Here is a 12,735-nt window from a genome sequence, read left to right on the forward strand (position 1 = left end):
GTGGGAGCTTATGCTAACAGCCCCCTCCCCACCGCACCTGCCCCTCTCCTGGTAACCTAGATCCTGGATTTTGTATTAATCATGTCTTTGATTTTATTATTTTAGCAATTATGCATAAATTATACATGATTTAGTACATGTTTAAAATCTATATAGACTTAGATATATTTTTCTGCAACTTGCTGCTTTCACTTAAAATTACATCACAAATCATCCGTACTGATACATGTAACTGTAAGTCATACATTTTTTCACCAACTGATTGTAATTTCATTGCTTAATTACATCATAATTTATATATTCATTCCACTGCTGATGAACATTTGGGTTGTTTCCATTTTTTCCCCTCTCACTCACAATGTTGCTATAAACTTTCTTGTCCGTGTCTCCTGGTGGCCGTGTGTAAGAGTTTCATCAGAGTGGAATTACCCGGTTGTGAGGTACATACGTTCAATTTTACTAGGCACTGCCAACTTGTTTTTACAAAGTGGTTACACTAATCTCCATTCCATCAGCTGTGTGAGAGACTTCCTAAATCTCCACATTCTGGCTAACCCTTATTATTGTCAGATATTTTAACATTTGCCAATTTAGTGGGTGAAAAATGGTACTGTGGTTTTAATTCGCAATTCCCTGATCGCCAAAAAGATTGAGCATCTTTTCCAATGTTTACGAGCCATTTGGGTTTCTTCTTCTGTGAAAAGCCTATTCCTGTCTATTCCTGTCTTTGGTGTAGTGTTTCAGTGGGTTGCCTTTCTCTTATTGATTTGTAAGAGTTTTTTTTTTTTTTTTCTTAAACATGTTATTCATTTGAGAGAAGGAGAGAGCACGAGCCGGGGGTGGGACAGAGGGTGAGGGAGAAGACTTCTCACTGATCAGGGACTCTGGTGATCATGACCTGAGCCAAAGGCAGACACTTAAACGACTGAGTCAGCCAGGTGCCTTGTAAGAGTTCTTTATATTTTTTGTATTTTAACCCTACAGAATTTATGTCTCCAAATAACTTCTATTTTAAGGCTTGTTTTTGATGAACAGTCTTCTTTAACTACCGTTAACAGTAGTCCCAATTTATTAATCTTTTCCATTATATTTGTGCTTTTTATATCTTAAGAAATATTCTTTCCCTGAGGTCATAGAGATATTCTCCCACATTGTCTTCTAAAGTTTTATAGTTTTTCTCTTTTATATTTTATTTGAATCTACTTAGAACTGATTTTTTTTTTTTTGGATAGGTATGAGGAAAGAATCTAACTTTACAGATAATCAATTGCCACAGGATCATTTAACAGTTCATTTGTTTTCTACTCAACAGTCCATTTCTATCTCCATGCGGTGTAACGATTTAATTGTGGCTTCCTCCCTTCTTCTCAGCTAGTACCTTACATCCTTCTTTAGGAGTGTCTTCGTTATTTCCGACCCTTTGAATTTCCACGTCAGTTTTAAAAAGAATTTGTCATTTACCACAAAACACCCTGTGCAGATTTCGATGGGAACTCATCAGTTTTGGAGAGAAATGACATCTTTATATACTGAACATTCCTTTCATCAACGTGTTCCTCTTCTCATATGTTTAAGCCTTCCTTAATGTCTCTCAAGAAAGTTAAACTCTTGTCCATAAAGGATCTATACATCTCTCTTACTCACATCTAGCTATTTTACACATAAATTTGTAACCAGCAACCCTGCTCTCATTTTACTTTATTTTTAAGAGTTGTAGTAAGAGATGCCTGGGTGGCTCAGTTGCTTAAGCATCTAACTCAGCTCAGGCCACGGTCTCGGGGTCCTGGGATGGGCCAGTGAGCAGGGAGTCAGCTTCTCCCTCTCCCTTTGCCCTTCCCCCTGCTCATGCTCTCTCCCTCTCTAATAGATAAAATCTTTGAAAAAGAAAAGAACTGTAGTAAGATATACAAAAAATTTACCACCTTAACCATTTTAAAGTGCACAGTTCAGTAAAATATATTCCCATTGTGCAACCAATCTCCAAAATTTTTTCATTTTGCCCATCTGAAACTCGGTATTCATTTTTTTTTTTAAAGATTTTATTTATTTATTTATTTGACAGAGGTAGAGACAGCCAGCGAGAGAGGGAACACAAGTAGGGGGAGTGGGAGAGGAAGAAGCAGGCTCATAGTGGAGGAGCCTGATGTGGAGCTCGATCCCATAACGCTGGGATCACGCCCTGAGCCGAAGGCAGGCGCTTAACCGCTGTGCCACCCAGGCGCCCCTGAAACTCTGTATTCATAAACAACTCCTCATTTCCCCTTTCCCTGAGTCCCTGGCTACCACCAGTCCACTTTTTGGTTCTATGAATTTTACTACTTTAGATAACCTCATATAAGTAGAATCGTACAGTATTTGCCTTCTTGTGACTGGCTTCTATTACTTAGAATCATGTCCTCAAGGCTCATCCATGTTGGAGCACGTTTCAGAATTTCTTTCCTTTGTCAAGGCTGAATACAATTCTGTCGTATATGTATACCACACTTCGTTTATCCATTCATCCATCAATGGACATTTGAGTTGCTTCCAAGTTTCAGCTACTGTAAACAATGCTATTATGAACATGGGTGTATAAATATCTCAAGACTATACTTTCAATTCTCTTGGTATATACCCAGAAGTAGAATTGTTGGTAATTCTCCCTTTCATTTTTTAAGAAACCTCCATACGGTTTCCCATAGTGGCTGCACCATTTTACATTTTTCCCATAGACTGCACCAGTCTATGAAAGACGGGTTCCAATTTCCCTACACACTCGCCAACACTTTTTCTTTTTTTAAAATAGTAACCATCTAATAAGTGTGAGGAATATCTCATTGTGGTTTTGATTTGCATTTCCCTAATGATTAGTGATGCCACTTACCTTTTCATATGCTTGTTAGCCATTTTTATATCATCTTTGGAGAAATGTCCATTCAAGTCCTTAACCCATTTTTCAATTGAGTTACTTTTTTTGTTGTTGAGTTATAGTTCTTTCTACCTTCTGGATATGAACCCCAATCAGATATACGATACACAAATACTTTCTCCTGTTCCACCATCTGCCTTTTCACTATGTTCTGTTTGTGTCCTTTGATGCAGAGAAATTTTTAACTCTACTGATTTATCTGAAGATTCTTTCAGACTTCCTGCACTGACAGTCCTCTTCAAATAATGACAATTTTGTTTCCTTTTAATTCAAACACCTTTTTTTTCCGTATTAATTATGCTGCTTATGACTACCAATAAAATGCTAAATGGAAGTGGTGACAACAAGCTTCTTTGTTTAGTTTCTAATCTTAAATAATTTCAACATTTCACCAGTAAATACAATGGACGCTATCAGTTTTTATAAATATCTTATACTAGGTTGCTAAAGTTTTTTGTTTTGGAAGTTTTGTGTGTGTGTGTGTGTGTGTGTGTGTGTACTTAAGTTATCGATCGATATTGGGTTTTATTAAACGTTTTATGTAAGTCTTTTGAGATGATTAAATGGACTTAATCCATCAATCTATGAATCTGATTAAGTCATAATAATTTATCTTTAACTGCTGGAATAAAACCAGTGCGGTACTGATGTATTATCTTTCGTGTATACTTTTGTATAGATTCAGTTTCATAGTATTTTCTTTAGGTTTTCATTTCTGTTCATGAAAAAAGCTTGTAATTTTCTTTTCTTGCTGTCCTCATAGGGTTTTGGTACGAAGGCTATGCTAGCCTCAAAAATGAAACTGGAATGCTCATTATTTTTTCTGGAATCTGGGAAGTTTTACATAATACAGGAATTCATCTTTTCTTTGCTTGTTGAAACTCATTTCAAGTCATTCTGGCCTGATTGATTACTTTGTGAAGCTTTTATGCTACTAATTCAAATTGTTTAATGACTATACTATTTGGATTTTTTATTCCATCTTGAACCAGTTTTGGTAAGTAAGGTTGTTCTAGGAATTTGTTCATTATCAACTAAGCTTTCAATAACCAAGGTACTGTTTTATTGGTTTTTTTTTTTTATCATCTTTCTGTTAATTGATTTCTAAGCCAAATGCACTATAGTCACAGAATATAGTCTATATGATACTAATTCTCTTTCGAGGCTTTCTTAATGTGGTCAATTTTTTGTGTTTGTTTGAAAAGAATGTGTAATCATTAATTACTGGGTACATTCGTATTTTCTATAGTCTTTTTTTTGTCTAATAATTCTAACAACTGTTGAGAGAAGTGTGTTAAAATTACCATTTTAATAATGTATTTTTCAACTTTATTGTCCCCCTATTAATATTATTTATGTACTTCATAGCTGCATTAGTAAATGTGTATTTCTGTGGAATTGTTCACTGCATCTTTTTAACTCTGGCAAACTATCTCTGGTAAAAAAATTTTTATTGTGACCAAATATACATAGTGTAAAATGTACCATTTCAGCCTCTCGGGTAAAGATTTTTGCTTTGAAATCTATTTTCTGAGGTTAATATAGTTTCACTAAGTTTCTTCTGGTTGGTACTTCACCTGGTATGTTTTTTTTTATCCTTAATGTTCAACCTTTTTGTCTCTTTTTTTCCCTGTCTCTTATAAACAGCATAAAGTCTGATTTTTTTAAAATATCCATTTGACAAGTGCTGTTTTTAATCTGGAAAATTTACTTAATTTACTGATTACTAATATACTTTTATTTATTTCTATAGCTTATTATATTATTGTTTTATTATTTATTTCATTACTTTCCCTATATCTTTATCTTTTTTTACTTTTTTAGGTTTTGTTTTCTTTTTCTCATTTTGTTTCCCTTTTTTGGCAATCATGCTCTTTGAGTCTACTCTTCTAGTGGTTGCTTTCTATTGCTTTTTTCCTGAACTGGGAGCAACGCTTATTAAGAATGCAGTACCCCGCAGTATCCGCAGTATCCGTACCTGACAGGGGCTTTGCACACAAAGGCTCATTTAGCCCTCCCAGTCAATAGTCTTGTGAATTAGATGTTAAGAATCTCAATTTGATGGGTGCAGAAACTAAAGCTCGTATAAACTAGGTGTGTCTTATTCTTTTCACAGTACAACAAGCCCCTCTACAGGTGAAATTACTCAGAGAAAGAACACACAGGGATTAGGAGAGACAGCCCAGGACGGTGAGACATTCTTGTAAGGAGTCAGCAACAGACTGGGAACACCAAGCACCACAATGGAGGTCACGGAGGGGAAACCCAGCTGAGTCAGGGACGGGGACACAGAGTTTCCAAATGAGGGGCAGACTCCAAGGTAGGGAGCGAGGCGTGCCTCGTGCTCTTACCGCTGCATAGGGTGCTCCCACACCAGGGCTAAAACTTGCTTTCCTCAGACAACCGTGGACCAGGCACTAAGATACGATACTCTGAGAAACGGTTCTGTTGAACTCAGATGACGGTATTTTCAATCAGCCTTGAGCTAACTGCCTGCACGGCACAGGCTTCAGCTCGGGGCACCTGCTGACAGGCCCTGACACTCAGGAGCACAAGAGCCTAATGGAAAAAGCTCAAGATTGGTGCCTCGGAGGCCATTCCTGTCATGTTCACTTCAAATTACTCTCTCAAGTCCATCATCCCGAGCTCCAAGCCACCACTGAGGGGATCCAAGCAGAAACACAGGCCTATTAATTCCTCAGACACGCCAGGAACCTCTACTAGTTTAAGATGAATACTTATCGCCACCTTAATTAACATCTGTATTCTAGTCCTCTAACTTAAAATCCTTTACCTCTACTCATGCCTCAACTGCATTCCTGCCATAGCTGACTCGTTCTCTGGCTGCATCTTACTTTAAACCCACCAAAATCAGTCAATTACTATTATTTTGTACATGATGCTTCTTTACATTTACCCACGTTTGCCAATTCCACTGCGCACCATTCCTTCTTGTACCCCATTTCTTCCTTACTGCTTCATTTTTTCCCCAAAGTATGCATTTTATTATTCCTCCAGCAATGGTCTATTGGTGGCAAAAACCACTAAGACTTTTTCCAAAAACAGATCTTTTTTCTTCTTTGCTCTCAAATAGATTAGTATAGAATTCTACATGATCTTATGATTCTATCCTGTAATTGCCTTCCACATTTTCCATTTCCCTCTATGTTCAATATTCTATATCCTGGTTCATTTCTTCAGATGTTTTCTATTCCCTAATTTTTGCTATAGTTGTCTCTAAATTGCTATTTAACCCCTCTTTAACCTTAATATTTTTTATTTCTAGAAGTTCAATTTGGTCCTTTTTCATATTGATTTGTTCCTTTCTAAAATGTCACTATTTCTAAATGTACTTCTTTAACTTTTTAAAGATTTATTTGAGAGAATGCGTATGAACGGGGAGGGGGGAGGACGCAGAGGAAGAGGGACAGATAGACTCTGTGCTGAGCATGGAGCCCAACGAGCATGGAGCTCGATCTCACAACCATGAGATCATGGCCTGAGCCGAAATCAAGAATCCAACACCAATACCAACTGAACCACCCAGTTGCCCCTTTTTAAATGTTGAATTTGCTAAAGTTCTTGGCACACTAAAGCTCCTATTGGTTTGATTCCCTTGTTGATCATAACTGAATTTGCAATTTTTGATAATGAGTTCGCTTTTAGCAGGGACTCCTTTGGTGTGGGAGTCCCATTCGTAACTTCTCCAGGCCAGCAGAGTATTTCTAGCCCCTCTTTTTCAAGGAGGCTGCCATTCTAAAGTCCCAGTCTTTATAAAAATATCAGTCCTATTCATCTTTAATGGATCCATGTTAGATTTCCCATGCCGCAGGGGCACGAAACCCTAACCACTGGCCTAAATCCAGTATCCAGTCTGATAATCCCATGGGACACCACAATTTGGGGTTTAATTTTTGATAGCCAGATATTTCTCTTTTATTCAAGTTCAATTCTGCATTTTAGTGTTGTTGTTGCTGCTGTTACATTTAATCCAGCATGCCCGTCTGTCACGGGGGATGGGAGACTACAGTTAGCTTAGTCTACCACGTTGCTGAAGCCAACAGTTTTAAGTTGGTGCAACAGACAGATCTTCCAAAGTTTAATTATTCTTGCATTTCCAAGATAAAGGCTACTTACTCATCATGCTCAAATTAATTTAGTAAAATTTTTAAAAGGTTTTATTTATTTATTTGAGAGTGAGAGAGTACATGAGTTGGGGGGTAGGGGCAGAGGCAGAGGGAGATGCAGACTCCTTGCTGAGCAGGGAGCCAGCCCGATGTGGGTCTCAATCCCAGAACCCAGAGATCATAACTTGAGCCGAAGGCAGACGCTTAACAGACTGAGCCACCCAGGCATCCCCAGATGTGAGGTTTTTAATAGGATTGTTGTGGCTGCAATACTTAGAGCAGACTGAAGGTCACAAGGGCAGAATCAGGGACCCACTGGGAAAGACCCGTAATTATTTAAAAATGTATGTATTTACACACATACATATATAAATATGCAGTTATTAAAAGCAGGGCAAACAGGTTCACAACTGATAGCAACTCTTATAAATTATACTCTTTTATAGCATTTTGAACTCCCTCTTTGTCCATTCCAATGTTGTTTGACTTGTTTTGTCTCACTAATATTTTATACTGCCTTTTTGTCCCTTTATTGTCAACTGTATCCCTCTCTAAAATAGCATACTGTGGCTTTTGTTGTCTTGTTAAATTTGAGTTCTTACCTCTTAAGTAGAGGAGTTTAATTCATTTTCATTTATTGTAATTACTGATATGTATGTTTACATTTATTCTTAGTGACTTGTTTTGTGCTATTTACCATGGTTTTCTTTTTTCCTATTTTCCTGTCTCCTTTTGGATTGGTCCACGTTGTTTCTGCTATAGTTTTTCTTCTAATAGTTTTAAGGTTCTGTATTTTACATCTAGTTCTAGTAGCTGCCCTTACATTTTCTATGCATATTTAAAATTACATTTTCGGGGCACGTGGGTGGCTCAGTTGGTTAAGCGTCTGCCTTCGGCTCAGGTCATGATCCCAGGGTCCTGGGATTGAGTCCCACATCGGGCTCCCTACTCAGGGGAGAGTCTGCTTCTCCCTCTCCCTCTGACCCTCCTCGCTGCTTGTGCTCTCTCTTTCTCTGTCTCAAATAAAATAAAATCTTTAAAAAAAAAAATAAAAAGCAAATAAAATTACATTTTGTAACAAGTTCGAGTTCATTACATTTTATCCTCCTCCTCCTGCAATCCTCAGCATGAGTTTATTTCCCCTTTTCCTTCCACCTAACCACAAATTCCATGTTGCTCTCTTGGCTGATTTAAGTTACAACTTACTAAAAGTCATCTTCTATTTTACAACCAATATTTATTTAGGTTTAACACTGTTTTCCTGCTTTCTCTGTTTCCTCTTTTCTCTTGTATCCTATTCTTACCTTCTTGGTTCATTTTTTCTTCCTACTGTAGCGTATCTTTGAATTAGTTCTTTCAGCAAAAGGCTGTCAAAGTCCTTCAAGTCTGAAAATGTTATTATAATGCCCTCACTGCTGAAAGACAGTTGGGGTGGTGGGACGAATTTTACGTTCCAATTTATTTTCTCTCAGCCTCTTGAAGACTACTGTTTTCTCAACACCGGCAATTAAGTCTAATATCATTTGGATTCTCAGTCTTTTCCGTCTGGTGTGTCCTAGGAATTTCTCTTCATTGTTATCACCGCGATATAGATAGGTGCTGTTTTTGCATTGCTTCTTTTTAAGATGTATTCTTCTTGACAGTGAGGCTCTTTCTACCTAAGGGCTCACACTTCTCAGCTCATTATCTTCACTTGCAACTCCTACTGGATAAATATTGTAACTTCCACACGGTCCTAAATGCCTCAGCCTTTGTTTCAGATTCTTACGTCTCTTGATGCTGAGCTTTGAGAGAATTTCTCGCCCAGTTTTAGTTCACTGATTTGTTCCTATCCAATGAGCTTGCTCAACAACCACATTCTTCATTTTCATTATGGTTGACCATTTCAAAACTTCTGCTTCTTATATTAAGCAAAAGTCTATCCCTGGTTTTCTAAGGAAATTAAATTGACGTATTTTTATAAGTGTCGTTCTCATTGCTCTACTTGCTGAAGTGTAGGTCTCCTACTTATATTTCACTGTGCTAGGCTTCGTCCGGGTTTTCATGGTTCTTGGCCATGCAAACATCTCCCACAGGACTGTTCAGTTGCCATCTTATCCAGCAGTGGCCTCCTGGCCAGGGGACGTCGTGCTGAATCTGTTCTGACAAAGCAGGCGGAGCAGACGCCGGGTCGAGGCAGGAGTGATGACCTCCAACAGGCAGCGTGAGCAGCTCCTTTCTGCAACTTCCAATGCAGTACATACCTCCTTTGCTTAAAGATGTCTTATGGCTTCTGGCCTGGAATATGCCTTTTCTTTTCCATCTTGAAAGTGAATTTATTCATCTAACTTAAAGTTTTATCATTTCTATGGATATGGTGCAGAAGGAGAAAGAGGGAGTATGTGTTTGGTCAACCATCTCAAAACTGGATCTTTTATTTCTTTAACTATCATCTCTCTGCATTCTCTTCAGCTTCTTTCTGGAACTCTTATTAGATGGCAATCCTCCATTTATCCTCCATGTCTTAGTTTTCTTCTCTATTACTTGATCCTCTTGCGATGGGCTTAGGAACACGTCTCTGCTCTAGTTTCCAGCTCACAAATTTGCTCTTCAGCTGGAAACATTGTCAATTAGCCCATCTAATGAATCTCACTTTGATAATCAAAATTTTAATTTCCCAGATCAATACTTAATTATTTTTGCTAGATAAAATAACCGAACATCTCTCTCCAAGGTTTCAACTATACATATTGTAAAATCTAGTTCTATTCATTCTATTAATTCTATGTCTGAGATAAATTCTTCTGTTACCTCCTCTGCATGGTTGTGTTCCTCTTGTTTTTGGTGATGTTTAGCGAAGTCCTCACCTTTGGGGCACCTGGCTGGCTCAGTCAGTAGAGCATGCAACTCTGGATCTCAGGGTTCTGAGTTCAAGCCCCACACTGGGTGTGGAGCCTATTTAAAACAAGAAAAAGAAGAAGAAAAAGAAGGAAGGAAGGAAGGGAGAGTAGGAGAGAGAGAGGGAGAGAGAGAGGGAGGGAGAAAAAAAGTGCTCATCTTTGTCATCAAGGCTCTGTTCGCACAGTCTATCTGTGTGCACTGCCTACTCAGAGGGGAGGAGTGTTTTCGGTGAGAGCGAAGGAGAGACAGGACGTACTACCTCATGGAAAAGATCTGTACTTGTCCTCTGAGCGTGGGAGCTTCTTGTTCTCCTGGAATTCACCCAGCGCCTGGAACTCAGCCCTCTCTCTCCAACCCCAGTTTCCGCAGACACTACACCTGCCCGAGACACCTCCATCACCATGCAACAGTACCAGAGTCACTCTCTCACTTGCTCTGAGCCCTTCACAGCTCCCTATAACAACTACCTAGAAATGGAAGTAGACACTGTTCTTCTAGACGCTATTCTTATCCTGAGCCACAGTACTTTCTTAACCTTGTTTTGGACCAACGTTTTCTTTTGCAAACAGATCCCATATGCTTTTCATGGGGATTCTTCATAGTCTAGGACCTAGCATGGCTTTTCCTTTTTTCTCCCCTCTGGTATACTTGCAGATTATTTTTAAAATTCTAATGTATCATTTCTTAGTATTTGGGACAAGAAGGAAAAGCTATAGCAGTTCCTCAGTCCACCACTTTGAAACAGAATTCCCATATCTTTTTTTTTTAATTAAAATTAATAAAAATTTATTCTGAAAATTTTGTAATAACTCTTGTGATATATTATTTTTGGCCTTCAGAATAACAGCTTTAGAAAGTAAAAAATGTGAATTGCTAAGCTCCAGTTTAACTTAATTTGTAAAACTATAATTTTGATTGATTAATGCATGAGAGAAATGTAATCCATGTAATTTTAGTTACTCTTCCAAGATTTAAGAGTATTAGCTCTCTAACAGTTATGAAAATGTGGTTAGGTAGGATAAAATGTAATTAGTTCACATATGGCTTCTGAAATATGCTTATAAGCTACAACAACCTCTTAACCCACAAAAAAGGAACCACTGCTATTCCAACTGGTCCAACAATAGATGAGGTAAGAGCTGAGTAAAGAACAGCAGTATTTTGGATTGAGCAGCAAATAGCTCCAGCATCTCTTTCAGGTGAAAAAGAAGACAGATTTGCAGGAATTCAACATCAATAGACTGACAGTCCGAGGTACGCCATGATCGCCAATGCAGTATTTATGGTTCCCCACATACCTGTCACCCTGGGGGTGACAGCGGCACTCCTGAAGCACAAACAACGCTACATTAAATGCAAGTAAATTAAAACTGACAAAGCTGTCTCCACAATAGCCAAACTATGGAAAGAGCCCAGATGTCCATCGACGGATGAATGGATAAAGATGTGGTGTGTATATACGATGGAATATTAGTCATCAGAAAGGACGAATACTTAACATTCACATCCACGTGGATGGAATTGGAGGTTTTTACGCTGAGTGAAATAAGTCAATCAGAGAAAGACAATTTTCATATGGTTCACTCCTATGTACATGGAATATAAGAAAGCGCAGAGGATCATGGGGAAGGGAGGAAAAAATGAATGGGAAGTCATCAGAGAAGGAAAAAACCATGGGAGACTCTTAACTATAGGAAATAAACTGAGGGTGGCTGGAGGGGAGGGGAGTGGGGGGATGGGGGGATGGGGGGATGGGCATTAAGGAGGGCATGTGATATGATGAGCACTGGGCGTTAGATGCAACTGATGAATTACTGAACTCTACATCTGAAACTAATGATGTACTATATGTTGGCTAATTGAATTTAAATTAAAAAAAAAAACCCTAAAAAAGTTATGAATGCATACAGACAAAAACACAGTTCAAGGCCAAACTTTGCTTCTGAGTTGTCCTGTCGAGCTGGCCTGAGTGGAAAGCATTCAATTTTGTGTGGAAGTTGACGCCTTTCACAGGATACACAACAGTGAAAAATGCTGCACTGAGTACTGGCTTGCCCTCTAAGAACTTTCTTTCTCTGTAGCTTTAACCGGCAGTTCATAGTCCTATCTTCTTCAAACGATGTTAAGAGTTTGGCTGCTCTGTAAGAGAAGTAGAAGTAATGTATTCCTTATAAACGAAGATGCAGATGAACAGCAAAGCTCAGACACGGCTGGTGGGAGCGTGCGGAGGTAAAGCCACCTGGGAAAATAATTTTGAAATATCTAGTAAAACTGAAGATGTACAGTACCCTTGAACCAGGGATCCCACTCCTAAAAACATACCCCAGAAAAGCTCCACACTGCACAAGATGACCTGTACCAGAAAATCCACTAAAAGTTTGTTTGGAAACGTAGAAAATCAGAGACAAGCTGAATGTCAGTCAAGAGGAGAATAAATCAAATGCGGTATGTTCGTAGAACTGAATTCTAAATGGCATTGAAAATAACCACATCAACACAGAGATCATTTAAAAAAACAATGTAGGTAAAAAGAAAGCTGCAGGAAAAAATACATATGCACCATGATGCTAATTTTGATTAAGTTTAAAAATATAAGAAACAATGCTGTGTATTTCAATAGTCACATTCACGTGTATAACAAAAAATACAAAAAATATGAATGGAAATACTAAACACCAAAATCAAAACAGAGGTTCTCTCTGAGGAGAAAAGAGAATGGGCATGTATCACAGACTTCTTTCCATATTCGCACACAAAAATCGATTTCACTTATTTTGACTGCTACATATACGGAATTCCATAGGTAAAATTATGTACACA

At 38.2% G+C, this 12,735-nt stretch overlaps 1 protein-coding gene across 13 annotated transcripts in view; it reads right to left on the reverse strand.

Moving 5' to 3' along the window:
* Nucleotides 1–12,735, reverse strand: part of DTNB (dystrobrevin beta) — a 231,551-nt gene that overhangs the window by 117,904 nt on the left and 100,912 nt on the right. The gene's annotated exons all lie outside the window — the stretch shown is intronic.

Source organism: Ursus maritimus, unplaced genomic scaffold (genome assembly GCF_017311325.1).
Source record: "Ursus maritimus isolate PB19 unplaced genomic scaffold, ASM1731132v1 scaffold_6, whole genome shotgun sequence".
NCBI lineage: Eukaryota > Metazoa > Chordata > Mammalia > Carnivora > Ursidae > Ursus > Ursus maritimus.